We start from the raw sequence: 25,597 nt of genomic DNA, 5'->3' as shown, positions 1-25,597 counted from the left end.
CTCTCTCCCACTCGAGTAAGTACATCTGTTTTCGGTTATGTATAAATCTCCGTCTAATCTCTTGTTTAAGTGTTGGTATACATCTCTCTTTACTGTACTCCACACCTGTCTCCGTCTGTATGTCTATCTGGGTATTTACGAAGTTTTGGCGTCCTGTAAGTGTGTGCTTGATTAACCCCGGTCAGGAGAATGAAGGGTGTTGTTTTGTTGTGTGTGTGTGTGTGTGTGTGTGTGTGTGTGTGTGTGTGTGTGTGTGTGTGTGTGTGTGTGTGTGTGTGTGTGTGTGTGTGTGTGTGTGTGTGTGTGTGTGTAATTTGCATAGTTATTCGCTAAGTCAGTATGTTTACATTTTTATTAATGTAACTCCTGAAGTGAAAAGTATTAATTTCTCATCTCTTTCTGTTTATATAGTCAAGTAGATAAGTAAGATGAGGCAGATATGGAGGAAAAAATCTGGCCTCTAACATAGCGTGTGTGGAGAAGTTAATCCGCCCATTTTACTCCGGCTAATGGGTCAAAGATCACATGAGGGTCAGTGGTTAACTTCTCACGTGGAAAAGAACGGTAGTTTGTATGTCTTTCCGTCTGTCTATGCTTCTGTCTGTCTGTCTGTCTGTCTCTTTCTCTCTTATGATATAGTGGGGGCAAGATGGTAATTCACAGATGGGTTGTTCCTTCATCCAATGATAAGTATACCCATTGTATGCTTCATTTATTGCTAACGGGTGCGGTGGAGTGTCGGGCAGCAATTCGCGGACGAGGGCTCTCGGATGGAAGTAAGAGCCGGTGTCGATGATGGTACAGAAGCTTCTCACCCAACTTGCAGATGAGGTCATGGTGATGATCAGAAAGAGTCAAGAGTCAGTGTGCTGAGCACCTGTTGATACATGGTGTTGGAAGGTGAGAGAAAATCTTCCACGCCCTCTTCTGCATTCTTTCTAAGAGTCCTCGCTGTGTAGCATTTAAGGAGGAAGGCCAGGCAGGGAAAGGAGAGAAGAGCTTAGGAAGTATGAATCTGAGTAAGCACTCAAGAGCTCAAGTGAGGGAGCTCCGAAGGACTTGAGACGATGGAGGATTTGGAGAAGAAGGCAGGAGGATTTGAAAATTGCACTGGCGCGTGCTTTCCAGTTCAGTTTGTTATCTATAGTGACGCCGAAGAGTTTGGTGGAGTCCACAACCTGGAGTGTGTTGGGGCCCAATGTGATGGAGGAAGATGGGACATGGTCGGAGAAGAGGTTGATGTTCATAACTACAGACTTGGCATGGTTGATGATGACATGATTGTTGGTAGCCCGGTTTTTGAAGATTGTCCAATGTATTCTGTAGTCGGGAGCCGAGTTGTTCACACTGCTCACAATGGTGGAGTCTTCGACATATTTCCGCAGGTAAGTGACTGAAAAGTGGAGACAGCCTGGCGTCGTGTGTGTGTGTGTGTGTGTGTGTGTGTGTGTGTGTGTGTGTGTGTGTTTGCTTTCGTAGGAACTACTTACATTTTTGCCTATCGCTTACTTCTTCTCCCCCTCTGTACCCTCATTTATCTCTTTCTCTCTGTTCACTCTTCATCATTCTTCCTCCACCAAAGATCTTACACAACATTAACACATCTCAGCTCGCCCGGGTCGTCTCTCTAACAAGAAAAAACACTTAAGTATTCTAATGATAACAATAAGAGAAATCCTCCTTTGAAGATGGCGTGACTCGCCTCAATAATAATAGGTGTTTTTGTACACAGTGTTGGCGAGATATAATGGAATATAGAGAGACCCATGTTATCGTGTGTTTCATTTCCCTACTAATAAATTCACTGCCGGAACTGTTTTATCGGACCTAGCGTTTATATATTGAACAGAAGGTGTTTATAAAGTCCGTCTGCACTTTTAGTCTTCAGTAACTTTATATGTCCCTATGATATAAATATTTTGCTGTTGTTTTTTCTGCAGTTTTGCGTTTAAAGTTAATTAGAGTTGCCGTTTTATTTGTCATTTACCGATTGTTATTATCATATATTTATACAAGGTTATTACAGTTTAAAAGTGCGCATAAACTTTATAATCGCTCTGTATGTGTTTGTTTTGTGAGATAATTCCTAAGTGTGTGTGTGTGTGTGTATGTGTGTGTGTGTGTGTGTGATTCGCTGTAACCCCGCGTGTATCTGTGCGTGTGACTGCATGCATGACATCCCATCGGATGTGCGTGTGGGCGAGTGCATTTAACAATTAGCTAGACAAGTTATGCAGCTTAATTAGCTAAAAGCTTCAACCCGTCAGGTAAAATACACGTCAGTGACTCCACAACTTCCTCCTAGGTGATGTCACTTACCAACAGGGGTGATGTCAGCCACAGACATTGTTAGACTATACATTTCAAGTAATGTTGTCAGATCACATACCATCCTAAGTGATGTTGTCAACTCACATACCATCCTACAAGATGTGGTCAGCTCACATATCATCCTAGGTGATTTTGTTAGCTCACCATCTTAGGTCATGTTGTCAAATCACATACATCATGTCAGTTAATGCTATCAGGTCACACAGTAACCCTCCAGATAACGTTGCCGTACCAAAAGTTAGTTAATGATGAAAAATCCCTAAGGCTGCCACACCTCAGATAACCTCCCTCTCCCCCTCCCTCTCCCCCTCCTCTCTTTCCCTGCTGACGAGTACACCAACAACCACGTCTACATCACAAGACACTAAATTATTTCTCGCCATCTATTATTCCACACTTTCACAGACTTTATCCTCAAGTTAACTATTTTTTTCCTTCGATTCTGATAAGTGACTGACATTTAGGGTTGCTATGGTGATTTAATTATATATTCTGTGTGCGGTGGGGAGGGGGGTTGCTGATTTATTATGTAACTTGACTAAATGTTAAAGAGGGTGTTCAGGTGTTCAAGTGTTCAACTGTTCACGGTTCGTACAGGTGGATGGAGGGAGATTCTCAACTAGTTTCATTCTTCTCGTAACTGTATATCCGATTTATTATTTTTTTTGCAGGAGGAACTAGAGATTGATACCCCGTTGTAATCTCTCTTGACATCTCGTAAGTGAGCTTAATGGCATACGTGGAAGAGAGGGGAGGGGAGGGGAAAGGGGAAAGGGGAGAGGAGAGGTGAGGGGAGGATAGGATGGGGATAATGGAGGGGATGGGAGGGAGGAAAGGAGAGAAAGGAGACGAAGGTGATGAAAAAAGGGTAAAAAAATCGGGAGTGAGATGGATATAGGAAGGAAGGGGAGGGGAGGGGAGGGGAGGGGAAGGAGGAAGGAGTAAGGGAGGGGAAAGTGGAGGAAGGGGTAGAGTAGAGGGGAGGAGAACAGAGAAGGGAGGGGAATGAAAGGAGGAATAAAGGAGAGGGGAGAGAAAGGTCAAAGGGACAAGGTGAGGTTTGAACCCTATCAAGCTGTCCTCAGAAGGTGATAAATTAAGAGCGAAAAGAGAGTGGAGAAGGAAAAAGAGGAGAGAGAGAGAGAAAAAAGAGTTAGAGAGAGATAAGATGGAGAAGATAGCGGAGGAAAGAATGAAATAAGGGGGATAATGAAAAAGGAAGGATGGAAGAGGTGACATTAGGAAGAAGAATGGAAGAAATGGGGATTGGGAGGGAGGATGAAGGAGAAAGATTGGAAATGAGAATAAAACAGAATACATATATAGAGAAAGAGCAGGAATAAATAAATAGTAAAAACTGAGATAGCAAAAAAAAAACGATAGAAAGAAAGATGAAACAGTCGATAAAAATAGTGCAGAAGAAATGAAAGACAAGAAAAAAAATATATGACACAAACAGATGAAATATAACAATACGAGATATAAACAACACCAAGCAACTGAACCACGAAATAAAGAGAGGAAAAACTCAATCGTCTTACATTACGATTTATCTCCTATCAGAAGGACAGCTGTGACTCACGACAAATAATTCAGTATGGGTAAAGCGTGACGGTGTGTTGTGGATGTCTCCTGGTAGCTGCCTCCTCCTGCACTCCACCACAGTTTAGGTAAGACACTGATATATATGTGTGTGTGTGTGTGTGTGTGTGTGTGTGTGTGTGTGTGTGTGTGTGTGCGCGTGTGTTTACGCCTTATACAACCTGCTGAGGTGGTAGGAACCCCTCGTCACCAAATGAGAGAACAGGAAGGAAGGAAGGGAGAGGGGGAAGAGGAGGTGCAGAGGGACGTTGATGGAAGCTCTCTTCTCACTAGAAAATGTTACCAATTGGGCGATTTTCAGTAACTTTCAACCCTAAGATAAAATGTCTCTTGACAGATACTTAACAACTTTTCTCTTTTTCTTTTTTTTATTAGCTGGTAGAGAGGAGGAGGTGAAGGCCAACCTAAAAGGATGTGGTTCGAGGAGGAGTGATCAAGGCCTCAACATTACGTTTGGGTCCTCCTTCTCCTCTGACACAGCCCGGCCATGACGACCAGATAAAGTTTTTTTTCTTACCACACGAAAGCAAAGACCAAAATATCCACAACAATCGCCAAAAAGTTATGATGGAAGAGCCTTTTTTTAGTTACAGAATAAATTGAGATTTTTAATAATTCGGCATTACAAGACTTCAGTATTAATGTCTAAGATGACTATTGGCAAGGTGATGAAAGTTTTATCACAGCTGTAAAATAAACTTAGATTAGACGATACGGAAAACCTAAATTTGATCTTAATTTTGTTGTAACACCGGAAAAAAAGTTGTGACGACGGAGTGATACACTATTACAATAAAGTAAATTTACTCTATGGAAAACAGAAAGGTCACCACTCACTTATTTAGATCACATGAATATTATACACACCAACTTACTTTAACTAAATCTTAACCAACCTAATGCTAAGGGGTATGAGGGGTTGGTTAGTTGGTTAGGTTAGGTTAGCGAAACTTTTGGTGAAATTTGCAGGGGTGTCTAATCTTCAGATGATCCTTTTAGAATTGTGACATCAAAGCCTTTATTCACTATTAACATCTCGAGATAATCTGTTGGACTTTCACCTATCAAGTGTGTGTGTGTGTGTGTGTGTGTGTGTGTGTGTGTGTGTGTATGTGTGTGTGTGTGTGTGTGTGTGTGTGTGTGCTTGGTTGCTGATTTTAGTAATACATTTTATCCGAGAGATGTCACCTCGATCTGTCTTAATCAACATAAAAATAAAAACACCAAACATAATCACACTCATTTAAAACATCACTGCAGTAAGTTCCCACACACACACACACACACACACACACACACACACACACACACACACACACAGGCAGATTAACTTTAGGCTGGTGCTTGATGATCCACCCAGATAAAAACAGACCCCTGACGATTTTGTAACTGGTCAGAGAAGCTTGTGTTGTAGTTTAAAGCTAATTGGGAGCACAATTTGTATATAAACACCTAAATACCCCCCTCCCCCCCACACACACACACACACACACACACACACACACACACACACACACACACATACACACACTTGCATACAAACACACACACGTAAGTACACACACACACACACACACACACACACTCACAAAGAAAGAAGCATACATAAAACTAAATATACACAGATGCGCATTCATTAACAGAGAGAGAGAGAGAGAGAGAGAGAGAGAGAGAGAGAGAGAGAGAGAGAGAGAGAGAGAGAGAGAGAGAGAGAGAGAGAGAGATTCTCACATATACAGTCTACACACTCTAACACACCAGTACACATACACAAAGAGACAGACACAGACACATATATACAGATATACACGCACAGCTAAACAAACATACACAGTATACTAAGAGGACAACAAGGAGAGATGGAGGAGGGGAATAAAAGAGAGTCCAAATAAATCCAATTAAAGATAAAAGAAAAGAGAGAGAGAGAGAGAGAGAGAGAGAGAGAGAGAGAGAGAGAGAGTTTGCCAGAGGTCAGAGTTGGAAATTAGACGAGACAATTTTTTTTAAGCTATTTAGCACCTGGGTGCACCTGATCGTCTCTCAGTTGTGGGAGAGATAGGGGACTGATGGGAGACTGGGGAAGGCAGGGTGGGACTGGTAAGAGACTGAGATAACTGTAAGAGACTGGTGAGATACTTTTATGCCGAAGAAAAAGACTGGTAACATACTGTAATAATCCTGAAGCTAACGTTTAAAAGACTGTTCAGCATTCACCCAAGGTACATGTCTATCAGTCTGTATCTAAAGGTGTGTCAGGCTGTCTGTCTTTAACTCTACATAAACCTACACAATCCACAACGTTCTAAAAACAACAACAAAAAACGCATCTAAAATAAACACATTTCTCTCCTTAACACAATAACACACTAAAAAAATATATATATTATATTCTTCCTATCTGGACTATTAAGCCAACGTGAGCGATGTTCCTCACCATAATATAAATAAAATAAAATAAAACTAATAACTAATCTCAAAATTAAATTCCTCAATAGATTACAAACAAGGTAGAAAATGCACTCGACTCCTGATAAAACGTAAGGAGGGGGCTGGAGGGGAGTGAGAGATAAAGTAAATATTGCAAATCAGTAGCTCTTGAAAATGTTGCAATGACCAGAATACGAGAGGGTTCAAGGGGAGGACCACCAACCACTCCTTACAAACAGGAAACTAGTCAAGAGTCCTTGGGAGTTTACGTAATCGATCCGACTCTTGGGGATGAACGGGTGGTCAGATCATACTATGCATACATCCATCCATCCATACATCCATACATACACAGAACCACCCACTTATAGTCAGTTCCAAGTAGACCCTAAGTTTACACAAAGAGAGCAGTTTAGGTACTAGTCAACCTTTTCATTATTTTCAAAGGTATATATTATGGTACAAATCTCGTGTCTGTTCGAGGAAATAATGGTTGAGTGTCTGTAAACGTTCTCAGTATACACTCACAAACGTTTATATCATCAAGGAGAGGAGTGAGTGTGTGTGTCTTTTAAACGGCTTACACTCCAGTTGCTTCAGCAGACTCGTAAGCTGTGTCACTTCACGGTAATACCCTGGTTGAAGGGACAAGTCCTTTAGGAGTGCTGTTATCTCTCGTTACAATGTTCTTATGTTCTGTGTGTGTGTGTGTGTGTGTGTGTGTGTGTGTGTGTGTGTGTGTGTGTGTGTGTGTGTGTGTGTGTGTGTGTGTGTTATGGGTTATTTATGTGCTTGCGTAGGTTTATTTGTATGTATTTGTAACAGCAATAAATAAAGAAAAACACAACAATTTCTCTCTAGTGTTAAACTATTAAAGGAACAACAAACAATACGAGCAGTAAAGAACTGTAAATCCATTTTTGGGTTCTTGTGTGTCAACAAACAACAGCAACCACGAAGGTACAATAAAGTTGAGGGGTAGGAGGGGGTGAGTTTACAGAAGGAGACGAAGGAGGAGAAGAAGGAGAGGAGGGGGTGAGTTTACACAAGGAGACGAAGGAGGAGAAGAAGGAGAGGAGGAGGTGAGTTTACACAAGGAGACGAAGGAGGAGGAAGGAGAGGAGGTGAGTTTACAGAAGGAGACGAAGGAGGAGAAGAAGGAGAGGAGGGGGTGAGTTTACACAAGGAGACGAAGGAGGAGAAGAAGGAGAGGAGGAGGTGAGTTTACACAAGGAGACGAAGGAAAGGAGGGGAGGAGAGGAAGGAGAGGAAGGAGAAGAGGAGACCAAGTCCAGCCGGGGATTGGAGGATGGACGATGGCGGTGGCGGCTCCTGGTTATAGAGCATGATGTCCCATAAAAGTTGTGAGTTTCGCAGCGGCCACTTCGCTTTGTGATGACGCCGGCATAGGAATGTGCACGACGGCGGGGGATTTTTTTATAGTTGGTTCTGTGGTCTTTTGGCGGTGGACTGGCGAACGACGGCAGTGAATAGTGATGGTCATTTAAGGGTAAACGCTGTCCACGTCTTTCGTTGATGATGCTGATCGTAAAAAAAAAGTAAAACAAAATAACTACAGTACAAAGTGACGTGTATTTCCTCACTTAAGAAACCTAGGATGAAGAAAACCAATGGATAATATAAAAAAGGTTGTATTACTGTATATAGAAGAGAACTTAGAAATACAACTTGTAATATACACTGAAGTTGACTTTAAAATATAACAAATAAAGAAAGTGAGCCAGACAGAATACCGATAGCTACTTTGAAATATACAACCAAGCTATATTTGCGTATATCTTTCAATACATAAAAATACAACTTTTAACACACACTGTATACTTTCTCCCCACTTCTTATACTTATAAACAGGATTGACACACTTAACTAATGCATACTTAACTTTTACCTCTGTGTTTCTGTTTGTATTGGAAATCATTAAGAAAAACAAAACAATATCTTTGGTAGTATTTCCATGTAGAAGAGTTTCTGGGTCTCATGCAACGTTTTTTTGTGTATATTTGTGGTGCGTGTATTGGCAATGTGTAAATAGCCGAGTCATAAATCAAACAAGACATATGTTGCTAACGTTTACGAAAAAAATAAAAATAAACAGCGATACAAAAAAAAAACAATTAATATTAAAAATTACTGACATACCTTCTTTCAGGAGTAACATGAAAAATTAACTTATCATTAAAAAAATAGAAAAACAAATAAAATAAAATAGTATAAAATAAACATATGAATCAAATAAATTAAAAATAAATACGAGATTAAAGAAAAAACCCGAAGTAAATATAATAAAAAATACGATATTCAAATACCTGGACATGAAAACAAAAATATAGAAATTAATCGAATAAAATCAAATACCTCCACTTTATAGAAATCAATACCTGTGTGACTAGTTCATCAGTAAGGTCATTGGCCGGTCAAAATAATGATCTGTATTATATAACTTGTTAATCCAAGGGGCATTTACTTACGGGAGTGAGGGGAAGGAGGAGGAAAGGGGAGAAGGAGGAAGGAGAAAGGGAATGCGGGGAGGAAGATGAATAAGGGAGATGGGAAGGGTGAAAGAGAAGGAATAAGTGAAGGAAAGGGAGGAATAAGGGGAGGGAAGGAGGTGGAAGGGAAGGAGGAGGAATAAGAAAGGAGGAGAAGGGAAGAAACAAGGGGATTGGGAGGTAGGGGAGTGGGGGGAAGAGACAAAATAGATGGATGGAGGAAGATGGAATAAGATAACTGTGGGATGATATAAGTAGAAACAGGAAAGGAGAGAGGAAAAGAGAAAAAAAAGAAGAGGAGAACAGAGGGAAAAGGAGAGGGGAAAGGGAAGGGAGGGGAGAGGGAGATTAAGACAAAGAGGGGAAAGGGAGGTGAGAGATGAGTAATGGGAAGGAGGGAAGGAGGATAAAATATGGCTATAATAGATAGGGAAGGGGAGGATTGGGGTGGAGAGGGGACCAGGAGGGAAGGGGGGAAAAGGGAGGGAGGAAAAGAGGGAGGGAAGGAGGGAACACACTTTCTTGTATATGGGAGATCGGCTTTGTTCCCTCCATTTCTCACGGGAATATAAAGGATACTGGGGAGGAAGAGGGGGGTGACTATTGGGGGAGGTGGTTGGGTAGGCAGGGAGGGTAGTAGGGTGGATAGAGGGAGGTGGGAGGTGGGTAGTCAAACCTACGTCCGCACATAAAGAACGAAAGAGAGAGAGAGAGAGAGAGAGAGAGAGAGAGAGAGAGAGAGAGAGAGAGAGAGAGAGAGAGAGAGCACCAAGAAACTAGTTAGGACCCAGGCGACGGCAGGTATACTTAAGGCTATACCAGCATTACCTCTGTACATTCTTACCACCTTGGCCTCCCCTGTGGTTAGTCTCCCCGTCTTGCCTCTTTTATTTATTCATGTGTCGTGTGTACAGGTCTATACCCATTTTAGATTATATTTTTTATTCGAATTCCGTATTTTAGTGTGTGTGTGTGTGTGTGTGTGTGTGTGTGTGTGTGTGTGTGTGTGTGTGTGTGTGTGTGTGTGTGTGTGTCTGTGTGTGTGTGTGTGTGTGTGTGTGTGTGTGTGTGTGTGTGTGTGTGTGGTTATTCTGGTATAGGCCTATACTGGTTATATGGAGCACAGCTGTGATTGTTGTCACCTTTTCCTAGCTAGAGTCATATTGTTCACCACACAACCAATGTAATACTTGGTGGGTGACTGTGTCTGTGTGTCTGTCTGTAACTCTAGCTGTATCGAGCCACACCGTGTAGGTCTCCTCCAACCACACACCGAAACAGACGATGCAGACCGCCAGACCCCCACACAACACGTCCTGTACACGTTCCTCAGACACCATGATTTAATTTTTCTTCAGTAATTCTCTATATTATTTTGGTTCATCTCTGATCGATACATTGCGTTAGGTTAGATTAGGTTAGGTTAGGTTAGGTTAGGTTAGGTTAGGTTAGGTTAGTCAATCTTCAGGTAATCCAAAACTTCGTCGACCTATTTTTAGAGTTCCAACTACTTAACATCGTCTCCCCATGAAGCGCTCAAGAGTCGGTTGCTGCTCACTCCATCCAACATTCTTCACTACATTCTTTACTTTCATGGCTTCTCTTATAACTACGGCAGCCTAAATACGAGTTCCGTTTAATACTGTTTATATTATCTAAGCTAAATTTACGCCGTGTTTTACCATGAGCTCTCGTACTTTCTATCTGTGACCGAGAAGTTGGATATAAAATGCAGACTATTTGTCCCAGCTTAAGGGAGGAATTCTATCCCAGTTTTTAGAATTATTCAATAAATTTATCTTTTTTGTGAGACAGACAGAGATAAGATGTAGTTTTCGATACTTCTCATTGGGGAAAAAATAACATTGACTAATTATGTTTGATAATTCTTGAGTACATAATCTTACAGTTTAAAAAGTATGATAAAAAAAGGCGATGAAAATATCTGACCGAAAGAAAAATTTTCAATATTATAACATCAAATATCACCTAAATAAATGTTCTACAAATCGTGTATCTAATATTAGAAAAATATCGCTTAGACTACCATTGGCTTTATGTTATCTGCTCCGAGGCGAACTAGCAGTGCATTAAGGAAGTATTCGAGGTTAATAAATCCAGTATCGATTACCGTATCATGTAGTATTGCTCGACACACGCCATTACCCTGGTCATCGATTGCAATGAAGAGCCTCGGTATCAAAGTGTCTATCCTCACTATGTTTTGATTATAAACAAGGAGTAAGCTCAAGGTTGTCTCGCCTCTGTCAGTTGAGTTACGTACTGTATTTGGAGTTGTTAGTTGGTGGGGTAAAATAATCACTATAATACCTCACTAAAATTATACCAGATTCTCGATATTCTTCAGTTTCATATTAAATCCTACAGCTGTTGGTGGTATTTAGAAAGTCTTAGCCTGTGCATTGATTTTAAGAGCTTATCCAAATAAAATGTGCATGAATGTTACAAATTATAAAGCCTCAAGTGTAGATTATTAGTGTCTTCTGCAGGATTAGAGTAAGTGAGGAATGTTGAACGTCTTTACATTCTATATATAAATTTACACTGTCAATCTTGTCATTATAGACTGCCTGTCGCTCGCAAAGTTTCGAAGATTATACTCGTGTCCTTTGTCGATACCAAATATAAGAAAATTCCACATGGTTGTTTTTATTTGTGTGTGTGTGTGTGTGTGTGTGTGTGTGTGTGTGTGTGTGTGTGTGTGTGTGTGTTTATTAAATGAGTTCTTCTCAATGCAAATGGTATTATAATTATTTAATGGATTGATTTGAAGTTTATTCAATATCTTCATTGCCTCTCAGAGATGTGTATGTGCTATTTAGAGTCACAGAGTCAATGCGTAGAGTAACAGAGACAAAACGTAGAGTCGTAGTTAAAGTATAGTCACAGAGGTAATGTGTATGGTAACTATTGATAAACATTAACAAGGAAGTCTACTGCATTATGAGAGATATTTTCTGACCCTGTGACCCCTTACCTGGACACGAGCGTTACCAGACAGAATTATTGACCTTGAGGACCTTTACTAATAATAACCTCTCTTCACCAGGTAAATTTTATGTAGTTATGTTCAGTTCCGTGAGAAGAATACATTGTAACACGTGTTGGTTCAAACTCTCCGTTGGTGAGGGAGGAGGAAGCAAACATCTTGGTCTAATGGCCTCAACACATGCAACCATTTCAGTTCAGAGGAATAAAAACAATTCATTATTATTCACTACTAATGGAAGGAAGAGTTGTGAAATAATTTATGATAAGAATGACCAAGTTAATTGATCTTCCATATGGTCTGTACAAGAAATGGATAGATAATATAACATGATATATAGAACCGAATTTTCGTTCATAATTTAGTCTTATAATGTAAATAGTACTAATTAACAAACATGAAAGATATATGCAATACACACTCCTACCATGTCTCTCTTAACTCCATAATAAACACAAATATTCTCACTGCTCTAATAGTTATCCATGTTCACATTAACAGGAATTCACCGTACTCTCTTCGGTAGTATTTTTTTTTACAGTATTAAAACTTGGCGTCTCTTAATATTACACATGAGTCAATAGTCTTAAATGTGTCACATCAGAAAACTCAATTGTAGTTGTAATATTTCACCTGGAGTTCAATTGACCAGGTGTACAGGAAGGTAAAGTGCATCTTGACCTCATTCTACCATCAACACATACACACAGAGTAATCAATCAGTCAACATCTAAAATTCCAAGCCTATTGATTTAACTCCTGTGCATTTTACTATATCAAGGTATTACTCGAGTACAGCAACATCCATAAAGGTCATCTCACATTCTCACGCTCAAGATTTTCGAGTGTTTGTCCTGTAGTATTGTTTGCCATGAGCACACTGGCCGCCCTCCACCTTCCAATTTCTAGACTGTCAGCTTCTCTCTGTGGAGGTTTTCAAGTCTTACTCTAACAAATTCACTTAGTTCACTTAGTTCTTTTGTAATTGCTCAAAGAACTTTTTAGTCGATAAATTTTAAAAGAGAGAAAGATAGAAAAGGAGAGAGATAAGAGAGAAAAAGAGAGAGAATTCTAAAGGTCAGAAAATTTTAAAGTAAAAATTCTCTCACGGTTGACGAAATCTTGTGTTCTTTGCCAGTGACTTTGAACTTTAACCAATTTTGATGAAAATTCACAGAATTTAACTATTAATCATACCGATTAGTTTTAAAAATATAATAAAGATCAACTCAATTGCTAAACACGAGAGTACCAACTAACTTGACCTAAAGGTAAATTTCATCAAGTAAAACAATAATATAAGCTGTAACAATTATAACATTCACTAATATTAAAAAATTTAAACCTCACTGTGATGACCTGATGTAAGAAATCACTCTTTAAAAGCTTCTGTTTACCAGGTCAACTCTGGGCAGTGGTGGTGTCGTGTAAAGGTCTCATTATTACTCAGGGTTTGGTTAAAGCCTCAAAACTCATTTTAATGGAGAGTGAACAAAGAGTGTTAAACATTCCTCTACAACTACTACGAGTCATGCAGTCACTTTACTTCATAGGAATATATATATTATTATTGTTCCTTTACTAATAGAGAGACAAATTGTGAAGTAATTTTAGTAAGTAAAAACGATGCAGTTAATCTTATTTACACAGGTGTTTGTATATATTTGCCTACACTTACCATTGGTGAAACAACAGGTGATAACTAACTAACCCAACGTGTCTCTACTAAGCCAGTACTCAAATATAAAACAATGAAATTTGTTAGACAATATTTCCATAAGTTATATTTAGCCTTTGAAAATTACCTAAATCCTAAAAGAATCTGACGATTAAGTCAATAATAATTTTTGCAGCTCCTTACATTAATTCTGTAGCTTTTGTACATAATTTCCATACTATCTCATTGCTTTAGGAAATTTAAGAACATGTCCTTATAGCCACCAGTAACACACACACGCACACACACACACACACACACACACACACACACACACACACACACACACACACACACACACACACACACACACACACACACACAATCAATATACATTACTGAGAACTGACTAATGTTTTTAAGTTACATCAAAGGCAGTATGAAACCAATGAAGGAGACCAAATGTAGAAAATGAAGAACTAGGAGAAAATAGTTTAATTAGGTTATTTATATATATAGATGAAACACCTACAGATCAACACAGCAATTATCGGTCAACACAGTAAGTACAGGTCAACACAGCAACTACAGGTCAACACCACAACTACAGGTCAACACCACAACTACAGGTCAACACAGTACCCAATAGACGCAGCAAATATCTCATCCTTAGTAACTATGAAAAAAGAATCACTGGAGATCATCTTTCTATATCAACTATGTGAGAATCTCTTTGTCTCTTTCTTTCCTTCTCTCTCTATCTCTCTTTTCCCTCACAGCATAGAAATAAACACAACCGTATCTCTCTCCATATACAGTATATAATATCTTCTTGGCGTGTGTCAGTTGTAAATGAAAAAGAATGACTTGTGTGTGCATGAGTTGTGTCGCTACGAAGGATAAAAACAAATTGTCAGCGAGGCGTTGGATTCTCTGCTCGGATTTTGTGTTGGTGTAAGCTCTCCCTCGAGGCCAGGGATAATATCATGAACCAATAAGGGAAAAAATTATCAAGAGCCAGTTGGGAAAATGTATTACGGGACAGTAGGGAAAATGTATGACGAGCCAATAGGGAAAAAGTATATCGAGCCAGTAGGGAAAACGTACCATGAACTGATAGTAGGAAAAATATTACAAACCAATAGGGCTTGTAAAATATATGTCGAATTTCTTACCCAAAAACACTTTTTGTTCTTGTGATTAAATATTTTCCTAACTACAGTTCACGAAAATTCAATATCATCGAAAAATAATACCTATATGTAAATAAACTGTACAACCATATAAAACTTGTACTTTCTTTTTCGATTATAATATGGTCTTATTATTTATACATTATTATCAGCTACTTTGTGTGTGTATGTGTGTGTGTATGTGTGTGTGTGTGTGTGTGTGTGTGTGTGTCTGTGTCTGTGTGTGTGTGTGTGTGTGTGTGTGTGTGTGTGTGTGTGTGTGTGTGATAAGTAAGCTCACACATCCACAAAAAAAAAAGTTCTGATTTTACGAGTTTTTTAAATAAGTGTGTTGATGTGGGTAAATAAAAGAGCCATCAGCTGTTGGTTGATCACTCCAGTACATCACTCCCCCACACACTCAGACGGACGAGGGATGGTCGGTGTCGTAGTCAGATAGGTCGATAAACTTGTACGGTGAGAAGAACTATTTGTGTTGGTAAATGGTCTACCCTGACAATGAAGAAGTGTAGTAATGATTAACTAATTCGTTTAGTGGAGTACCGAAGATTAGGCACCCTAGCTTACTTCACCTGATGATTAGGCACCCTAGCTTACTTCACCTGATGATTAGGCACCCTAGCTTACTTCACCTGATGATTAGGCACCCTAGCTTACTTCACCTGATGATTAGGCACCCTAGCTACTTCACCTGATGATTAGGCACCCTAGCTACTTCACCTGATGATTAGGCACCCTAGCTGATGGCACCCTAGCTACTTCACCTGATGCACCCTAGCTAACTCATCTGATGATTAGGCACCCTAGATGATTAGGCACCCTAGCTTACTTCACCTGATGATTAGGCACCTTACTTCACCTGATGATTAGGCACCCTAGCTTACTTCACCTGATGATTAGGCACCCTAGCTTACTTCACCTGATGATTAGGCACCCTAGCTTACTTCACCTGATGATTAGGCACCCTAGCTAACTTCATCTGATGATTAGGCACCCTAGCTTACTTCACCTGATGATTAGGCACCCTAGCTTACTTCACCTGATGATTAGGCACCCTAGCTTACTTCACCTGATGATTAGGCACCCTAGCTTACTTCACCTGATGATTAGGCACCCTTACTTCACCTGATGATTAGGCACCCTAGCGATGATTAGGCACCCTAGCTTACTTCACCTGATGATTAGGCACCCTAGCTTACTTCACCTGATGATTAGGCACCCTAGCTTACTTCACCTGATGATTAGGCACCCTAGCTTACTTCACCTGATGATTAGGCACCCTAGCTTACTTCACCTGATGATTAGGCACCCTAGCTTACTTCATCTGATGATTAGGCACCCTAGCTTACTTCACCTGATGATTAGGCACCCTAGCTAACTTCACCTGATGATTAGGCACCCTAGCTTACTTCATCTGATGATTGAATACTCCTAATGCTATTTTGTGTGGGGGTCATAGTAAACTAGGTTAGTTAGGTTAGGTTAGGTTAGATTAAGGTGTATTATAATTAGGTGAAATTAACTGGGGTGCCTAATCTTCATGTGATCCTATTTATTTCTCGGGAAAAGGAAAATACATAACCAGAAGACCATAGAAGCGTTAAACACAGTACGCTACAGTAGGTCCATTGGTCTAAGCTAGGCAGCCCTGTTTACACCCAACAATTATCACTCATATGTCTGTCCAACATATACTTGAAACTTCCTAACGTGACCGAGTTAATGATGTTATTTGGTAACTTGTTCCACTCATCCACAACTCTATTTCCGAACCAGTGAATTCACGACCATTGTATCAACGAAGGCCGGGATATTGAGTGGAGCTGTGAGACTGTCTGGTTACCCCATAAAATTTTCTCTTTCCACTATCCGAATGTGTTCACAGAGGGAGAGGGTGTTAAAATACAGAATGACTATACAGCAAGCCGCCAAGCGAATAGCCAATCCGTATTGGAATGTCCATTCGCCCGCCAGTTTAATAACAATGGCCTGGGTAAATGGCAGATCCATACCAATATATGAAGCCGATGATTACCACACAAAGGCGGCGCTCGGTGGTCAACACATTAATACTGTACAAAAAAAATGTCATCCTCCGTGCCACCCATACCCAACTGTTAGTCTGTCTTATATAGTCAAATTTACTTATATGAGACTGTATCTTTTAGGCGAATTAATCCACTCGAGGCTCTCTAAATCTAATAAAAGGTGCCGGCAGGTGTTGTTATAATATATTTTACGTGACAGATACACAAGCAGACAGGAAAGTGAAAGGTTACCATAAGAACATTCCCATGAGGCAATTAAAAACTTTATTAGTCGTCCGTAAAAAAAAAAGAAAAATAGCCAACTAGAGAGGTGGAATCTAAACCACAAAATCACTTAAAAGACAAAACCACAAATCCGCTTAAAAAAATCATTACCACAAACTCTCTGACATACTACTTAAAGAGGAATACTTGAAGAGATCTACAATATTCTCGAACAAGAGCCGAAAATGTATTTGCCCCATTTCGCATGCCCTTTGACGAAGTTAGCTGGATGTGAGGTACCGTAGGTTCCTTTCGCACGACCCGTATGACCCTTACAGCCATGAAGCTCAACCAATAATCGAAACAAAATCTCAGTTCCCTCAAGTGATAAGAACAAGAGAGGTGGATACAAATATTTTGTAATTATTTGCCATATTTTATATCATTTACGCGTCGAGTAAACAAAAACAAACATAATAATGGAGAAGTAAACATATTTGGTCATATTTTTGCTTAATATTATACCACAGAGGTTTACAGTAACGAGGGAGTCTGACACTATGGCCAGCAATCATGACAGTGGGGAGGGAAGGCACTACACACAAACATCGTCAACAAACTGTTCGAGGGTTCCCCAGATTACAACATTCCCCCTCCCATGGCCGATTAATCTCCAGCCTAGCCAGGGACGGACTGCAGGGCCGCCAGCCACCAGGAGGAGACCTGAATATTCATGGCAATATCGCTTCCAATGAGACGAGATGGAGATTGCTAGCCGACATGTGTTTCCTCCTGAATTAAAAATACTTTGTTGTCAGCCTCGGTGGTTCAGCTGACGTGGTGAGTCAAGGCGTGAAAAAGAAATGGAAATGACCGACTTTATTGCTACAACTGAATATTTTAGCAACAGCGAGGAAAAGTGTTTCTTGGTGGTGGGGTGAGACAAGAAGTGAGAATTAATGGTCAAATGCCCCTCAACGCAGATTAATAAATTCTTATCGGTGAAATTGGGAGAAATACTCACATCATGTATCACGCATCACATAAGCGGATGTATTGTACTATATCAAACGCTTTTCAACATACACATAAACCTTGATATGTTCATAACTACAATATTAGTCGTGACTATAATAGTAGATAAATTAAATGAATATTGATTGCTAATTTAAAATCAATCAACTTACCTGAATTTATTAAACTGATATATTACGGTTTTTATATACCATACAGTAACGATACTGTATTTATATATATTCCTAACAGTTCATATAATTGCAAATCGTTCGTTAGTAAGTATTACATTTAAACTACACAAATAATATACCAATATTTTACATCTTTCTTATTTTTGCGAAACGTTTGATTGACGTATGTTTTATAAAGAGAAAAAATATCAATAACTTACCTTGAGTATTGTGTCTACATATCCTCGTCTCACAGTGTCAATTTCCGCTGTGATTAGACGTGAACCTGTAAGGGAGAAGACATGAGTTAGACAGTGCACATCACAACACCATAACAGACACACTTCAGAGAGCGAGCAATTGAACTACCCAAGCAGAGAGAGACAGTCACTACTCTCTATATAGTTCAGTCGGCAAGATATGCAACAGGGGAGAAACTGACACACCCACAGTCAGTTTGTCAGAGCCAGAGGGAGCCGTCCGTCCAGTCAAGTCAGACAGCTGGTCAGGAAGTCTAACTGGAGCCACAAACTCTCGGCTCATTCCGGAGATTGTTGCCTGGAGAATGTCCGGCTGTGAGGGAGAGAGAGAGAGAGAGTGGGGGAAGGGGGACGAAGAGAGGAGGTGGAAAGGAGACAAAAAGAGGAGGAGAAAGGAGAGGAAAAGAGACAGAGGCAGAGAGAGAAACAGAGAAAGGGGGGGGGAGAGAAATAGAGAAAGGGAATGGGAGAGGAACAGAAGAGGAGAAAGGGAGACGAAAAGAGAAAAGAGGGAAAGGAACAGAAGGGACAGGGAAGAGAGGAGAGGGTGGAAAAGAAAATGAAGAGGGAAAGGAAGAGGAACAGAGAGGAAAGCGACACTAAAAGAGGAAGGGAAGGGAGGGGAACAGGGACTGGGGATGGGAGAGGAACACAAGGAGCGGGAAAGAGAGGATAGGGAGGGAAAGAAAAAGAGGAAAGCAGGGGAGAGCAACAAAGATAGAGGATGGGAAAGGAACACAAGGGACGAGGAAGAGAGGAGGGGGAGGAGGGGAGAAAAAGAAGAGGGCAAGGGAGAGGAACAGAGACAAAGGAAAAAGAAGAAGAAAAAACTGGTGAAAAGGGGGAAGAAAGAGACAGGAAGAAATAAAGGTAAACATATAAAGAGACAGAAACATAGACAAAAAAAATTATTTAGTGTGGAAATGAAAAAAAAAATCATGATTTAACACAACTACAAAAAGTCAAAAACAAAATGCGACTTTAAATTCACTATATCAGGAAAACTATAATACCTTACAACAGTATACAAATGTCATGGTGAAAAATGCTATCGATACATATTATATAAAGTAACTGTTCTTTAGCCGGAACTGTTATAAAGTCGATGTTATGATGTATTAATGAACTTCAACAACTAAGGTCTTATAAGCGTGTTTTATAGGTTAATAAATACACTATTCATCAAAGGTAAAGAATAAAGAGGGTTACATCTCTCTGATTTACCGTTACCTTTGGAAAGTGAGTCCAAGATACGTATTAGGTTTGAACAGTATTTTTCTTCTCGTAAGGTGAAATCAATTATGTTGTCTGAACTCAACACATAACGCAGGTAAGACGTCAAGGAACGAGACGGGGTTTAGTGTTTACCTCCTGCTGGCGACTTGACCTGGCTAGTAGATGAAAAAAAAATATCTCAACAGACCAAAAGAGAAATTCCATAAAAAAAGGAATTCAATAAAAAAAGAATATTTAGAGGATAAGTAGAGACAAGAAGAATGAACTGTAAACAGGATCTAGGCTTACGTCACCTCTCATAATTAATTAAAACTTACCAGAACTAATTATGCATCACGACATTTAAACATATTTCTTTTTGTTCTTGAATTATAAACCTCTCTCTTTTTTATAGTCCTGTGAGTATTAGTATTAATTAATTATCTGTAGGTTCTTATAAGTAATCTATTAGTTCCTATTAGTTATTCATGTTTAATGTGACTGGTTATTTTGATAAGTATGATGGTCTACCTGGTGTATGTATGTATGTATGTATGTATGTATGTATGTCAACCTAAAATGATTTACTATTTTGAATTCGTCACCAGCAGAAGGTTATTTTCCCCCCTGTCACCCTTAAAGACTCTTGTGTCCGGGTTGGGACCAGGTCAGCTGCCGCCTCTTGCTGTGAGTGTCAGAGTTACGATCGATTAATAGAGGTCCGTGAAAGACTTGGTGGTGGTGGTGGTGGTGGTGGGGGTGGGAGGGGGGTGGGAGGTGGGGTGAGGTGGTGGTGGTGGGGTCAGGTGGTTGTGGGCGGTGAGGGTGGTGGGTAGGGGTAGAAGGGTGGTGAGGGTGGTGGGGGGTGGTAGGGTGAGGTGGGTGTAATGGGTGGGGTGGTGGTGGTGGAGGATGGTGGTGATGGTGGTGAGTGTGGTGGTGGTGGTGGTGGTGGTAGGGTAGGGTCAGGGTGGTTGTGGGCGGTGGTGAGGGTGGTGGTGATGGTAGTAGAAGTGGTGGTGAGGGTGGTGGTGATGGTGGGGGTAGAAGTGGTGGTGAGGGTGGGTGGTAGAAGTGGTGGTGAGGGTGGTGGTGGTGAAGGGTGGCGTGAGTGGTTGTGATGATTGGGGTAGCGGTTGTGGTAAGGGCGGTGGTGGTGATGGTAGTTTGGTTATTGGTGACGGTGGTGGTATGGGTGGTGGTTGTGGGGAGAAGGGGGAAACAGGACCACAACACACTTCTTAATGCCTCTAAACAATGGGACAAAAATATAAGAAGAAAATGGTGGTGCTGTGTCGCGGATGATATATTAAAATATTGTGAAAATAAATGACTGAACAAATCGATTAAATAATATCATGAAAAGTCTGAGGATTCTCCAAACCCAACTTATTTCACCTACAGAGTAACACTGACCTAACCTAATCTAACTTAACCTAACCTAACGCTACACTAACCCAAAACTAATCAAACATAGTGTAATATAACCTAAACTAACTCCCATGTAGCGTTAAGGTCATTAATCTTCAGGTGAACTAAGGTGGAGGGGCCAAATCTTCAGATGTTCAGATGATCCAACAAAATAAGAAGAGAGAGAGAGAGAGAGAGAGAGAGAGAGAGAGAGAGAGAGAGAGAGAGAGAGAGAGAGAGAGAGAGAGAGAGAGAGAGAGAGAGAGAGACTTGCACACTTAGCAACACAGTCACACACACACACACACACACACACACACATACGTACAATACATAGGATCACTCTTGTACAATTTTCATGAAAAACAAGTTCTTTATTCTAACTGTAAACAAAGCAGCACTCAACCCTCAGCTAAACAAAAAATAAACTTGAAAACGTATCAGCGCGAGAAAGACAAATATAGAACTAAAATAAAGTTTCATGGACGTGTCGGATACGTCTTGATTTTGTAAAACCAGATAACATAAACACATTAATACAATCACTGGCTGCTGCTCACTCCATCTTATTAGCGTCACTCACCAAAGGTCATCTATCTATCTCAGCGGATTAAATAGTACATAAGACTTACCACTTTGGGTCAACATATTTTAGTGCTGTTTTTCCCCGCTTTTATTGTCGGTCTCCTGTTTACCCGGATTTAGATATGTCATGCTTTTAATGGCTTAACTCAATCCAAATATTGCCGGAAAAAATTGTGTATGATTTATTTATTCGTGTTATTGAATGTGGAAATATCAATCACTGTTAATCTCTGTTAGGATTATCGACAACTATTCATCACAAACTTCAACCAAATTTAGCATCTCACGATCTAAGTTACGTTTAACCTTGCAATATATACAAGAAGTTTAGCGAGCGAGCAAGACGCGTATCTCCCACACTCCTGTTAGTCCCCAGAGTTTGGTCATCTTCTCCTGGCTGTTGCTTGAGGGGGCCGCACTGCTGCCCTGACTCCATGTTCCTCGTCTACTGCTCTCCTGGGAGGCACTAAACACCACCTTCCTTGTCTAACGACGTCCAGGAGATTATCAGCCACAAGACTACTTAACTACGGCTCGTTATTGATCCTAGGATACTTGCAACATATACAAAAACATAATCTCCTTTACAAAATGTTTATAAACCGCTATACAAATTTTCCGAGATTAACCCATGTACGGTACAGTATTCGAGTATCGAAATCCATTAAAATGTACGGGTATTCTACACATTAAATACTTGGTGTTACTCAGAATTATAATAAAGTTTTCCCTCATTTTAGAAAACAACATATAAATGCGCGCCACACACACACACACACACACACACACACACACACACACACACACACACACACACACACACACATACACACACACACACACACACACACACACACACACACACACACACACACACACACACACACACACACACACACACACACACATACACACACACACACACACACACACACACACACACACACACACACACACACACACACACACACACACACACACACACACACACACACACACACACACACACACACACACACACACACATACACACACATACACACACACACACACACACACACACACATACACACACACATACACACACACACACACACACACACACACACACACACACACATACACACACACACACACACACACACCCCACACACACACACACACACACACACACACACACACACACACACACACACACACACACACACACACACACACACACACACACACACACACACCATGTTCTCGAGTACACCCCAACAGAAAACAAGGTGCGGGTGAACACTGAAGATCACACACCTAAGTCGACAGCCAGCGAGACAAGCACCTGTCTTGAGTCACAGTTAATGACCTAACCTGATCTATACTAATACAAAGATAACATTTACACCTACAGTATGTCCAGTGGAATACTGAACAAAGATAAAGAAAAATAATCAATGGAACGACCCGCTAGAACTGAACAATATTTGCAAAGGGGAACTTAAAGAATTAAGGAAAAAACAAGACATAGGGGAAGACAAAACAAACAAAAAATCATCATAATGCAAACCACGACTAGGTGGGACAATAGAGGACGTCAGGCAGCTTCACCCAGACACACGACCGTCTTGAGACAGCTGACAGTGGCAGTCATTACTTCTTGGACTGAGAGATCCCCGGATCACCGTGTGTGATGCGACTTTGTAATGCCAAGTCTTAGTCTTACTGTGTGTATATATATATATATATATATATATATATATATATATATATATATATATATATATATATAAAGAAATCAACTCATCTGCATTTCTATTAACTAGAATTATCATACAAATCGATTCTTACCCGGGAACGAAAATAGAAAATTAGAGTTACGTTTAAATGAATGTCAAGAGCGAATTTCTCATCCATGCACTGTACTGCACCAAGAAAGAATTTCTAGGTTGAGAGATTTAGCGTTACCACTCACCCTTTCTGCAACACATATCAATGATAACAACGTGAGCCGGTGGAAGGACTGCCGTGGCGAGTATTACCATCCAGTTAAATTCCTTATCATGGACAAAATGTCTTAATTATTTCCAAGTCTTTTATAAGTTTTGAAAATAAAATCAAATAACTAGATTAATGAACAAATATATAAGAGTATAAACTCCAAGCTGACTTACGTCAAGTATAAAATATATTGGGATATAAAATTTACTAAAGTTGTCCTGTTAATCAGCGTGAGTGACTGACACATCGCCCTCAGGAAGGTATTAAGCGGATCTCCTTAGAAATCTTTTGATGTGTACACTTAAAGACGTTCATCTGATCTGTTGGCTTGAAAGCAAGAGTTTCGAGCCGGTTAAGTGGGTGCCTGACAAATCTCAACCAAACACAAACACATTCTTGAGATAGTTTACAAGAATTAAACCTAAAACAATGAGACTAAAAGACGTATCATTTAATTTATATTCTTAACTATTAGAATATACAGTATACTGACTTACGTATGCGCACTTTAATACTTTAGTTCTTAAGGCACGGCCATATATTTTAACATCAACATCAACGCGAATACTTGTGCGTCGCTTAGGTAACAACATCGACATACTGAGGAAATCATCATCAGATACGAATTTATATCCAACTCGACCTGCAAATTCCATCACCCTCGTCTGTGAACGTCTCTCTGACATCTTTATTGCTGAGGTCCTTTTCAAGTCATGTCAAAGGCAGACCTTAAATACATAATAAACTATATATGGTAGTTACGATGTGTCTTAGTTCAACATAATACTTATTTCTGTTTTTTCGCTGCTTCTTGGTGTACCTCTCCTATTCTACCTCCATTTTCTCTATCATCTTCCTCGCCATGCACTCACTTCTTGCTACCACTGTGCTTTCTTGCAATGATCTTAACACCAGAAAGCTTTCACGGCGAGATGAGCAAAATGTCCTGTGGCAAATAGTACTCTCTCTCTCTCTCACTCTCTTCATCCTTTCAGTTCCTTTTCTTCCTCTAAAATCTCACTCTCCTCTCCCATCCTACACATCCTATTCACCCCACCCTCGACCTCCATTAAGGATCCACAAACGTCCTCATGGTCATGCTGAGGAATATCATCATCCTACACAACACCTACGCCTCCCTCCCCACCACAATCCTCTTCCACCAACGGCAGGATATTGGGGACCCCAGTCCAACACTTGGGAAGGTCCTGAGAGACATGTTCGGTGCATTTATAGCTGGACAAAAACCACATTTTCCGAGCAATCTGTGCAGGGGTGAAGTTGGAGGAGGAGGACGAGGAGGGGCAGTGTAGAGGGGAGTATAGAGGGAGGGAATAGGAAAGAGGATTGCGTGGGGAGGAAGAAGGGGAGAGGGATGTGAGGGAGGAGGAAGGGGTAAAGTTAGAGAAGGGTGGGTATTGTGAAGGGGAAGAGAGGAGGTGGGGAAAATGGGAGGGGGTAAGGTGGAAGTGAGGAAAAGTGGGAAGGGAAAAGAGAAAAAGGGAGTCTGGCGAATGATACATAATGAGGAATGTGTAATAAGGCTTGTTTGTGGCAAGTTGGAATTTCCTAAAAAAAATTGGGGTGCGGATTTGGGAGGAGTCACATAACTGTATTTGGATTCAGAGGGAGTAAAGGCACAGTGGTGAGGATTATAGGAGCAGAAAGGATTAAGATGGGGGACTCTGTTGAAAGAAAGGATTACAATGGGAAGAATATCTTAAGAACTATACAACTCTAAGCTGTAAGATCGTGAGTGGAAGCGATCATCAAACTACAGATTGGAAAGATTAGAACTCAAGATTAAGAATAGTATAATATAGCAGATTTATTTATAATTTACATACATAAATAAAAACAAAACAGAAAGTGGAGAGTAGATTTTTTTTACTTGTGTGGCGGAATGTGTGTGTGTGTGTGTGTGTGTGTGTGTGTGTGTGTGTGTGTGTGTGTGTGTGTGTGTGTGTGTGTGTGT

General features: G+C 40.3%; 1 protein-coding gene across 4 annotated transcripts in view; it reads right to left on the bottom strand.

Moving 5' to 3' along the window:
* The window catches only part of LOC121857698 (zwei Ig domain protein zig-8-like), a 128,371-nt gene that overhangs the window by 69,207 nt on the left and 33,567 nt on the right, over window positions 1-25,597 (bottom strand). For all 4 annotated transcript variants that reach the window (XM_042353780.1, XM_042353777.1, XM_042353778.1 and 1 more), the window contains exon 3: window positions 18,391-18,455. The gene's annotated coding sequence lies outside the window, so the exon portion shown is untranslated. The remainder of the gene's footprint in view (window positions 1-18,390; window positions 18,456-25,597) is intronic.

Source organism: Homarus americanus, unplaced genomic scaffold (assembly GCF_018991925.1).
Source record: "Homarus americanus isolate GMGI-L3 unplaced genomic scaffold, GMGI_Hamer_2.0 scaffold16712, whole genome shotgun sequence".
In the NCBI taxonomy this organism is placed as follows: domain Eukaryota; kingdom Metazoa; phylum Arthropoda; class Malacostraca; order Decapoda; family Nephropidae; genus Homarus; species Homarus americanus.
Note: the sequence above shows the minus strand (reverse complement) of the source record. Positions and strands in the feature narration are given on the sequence as shown.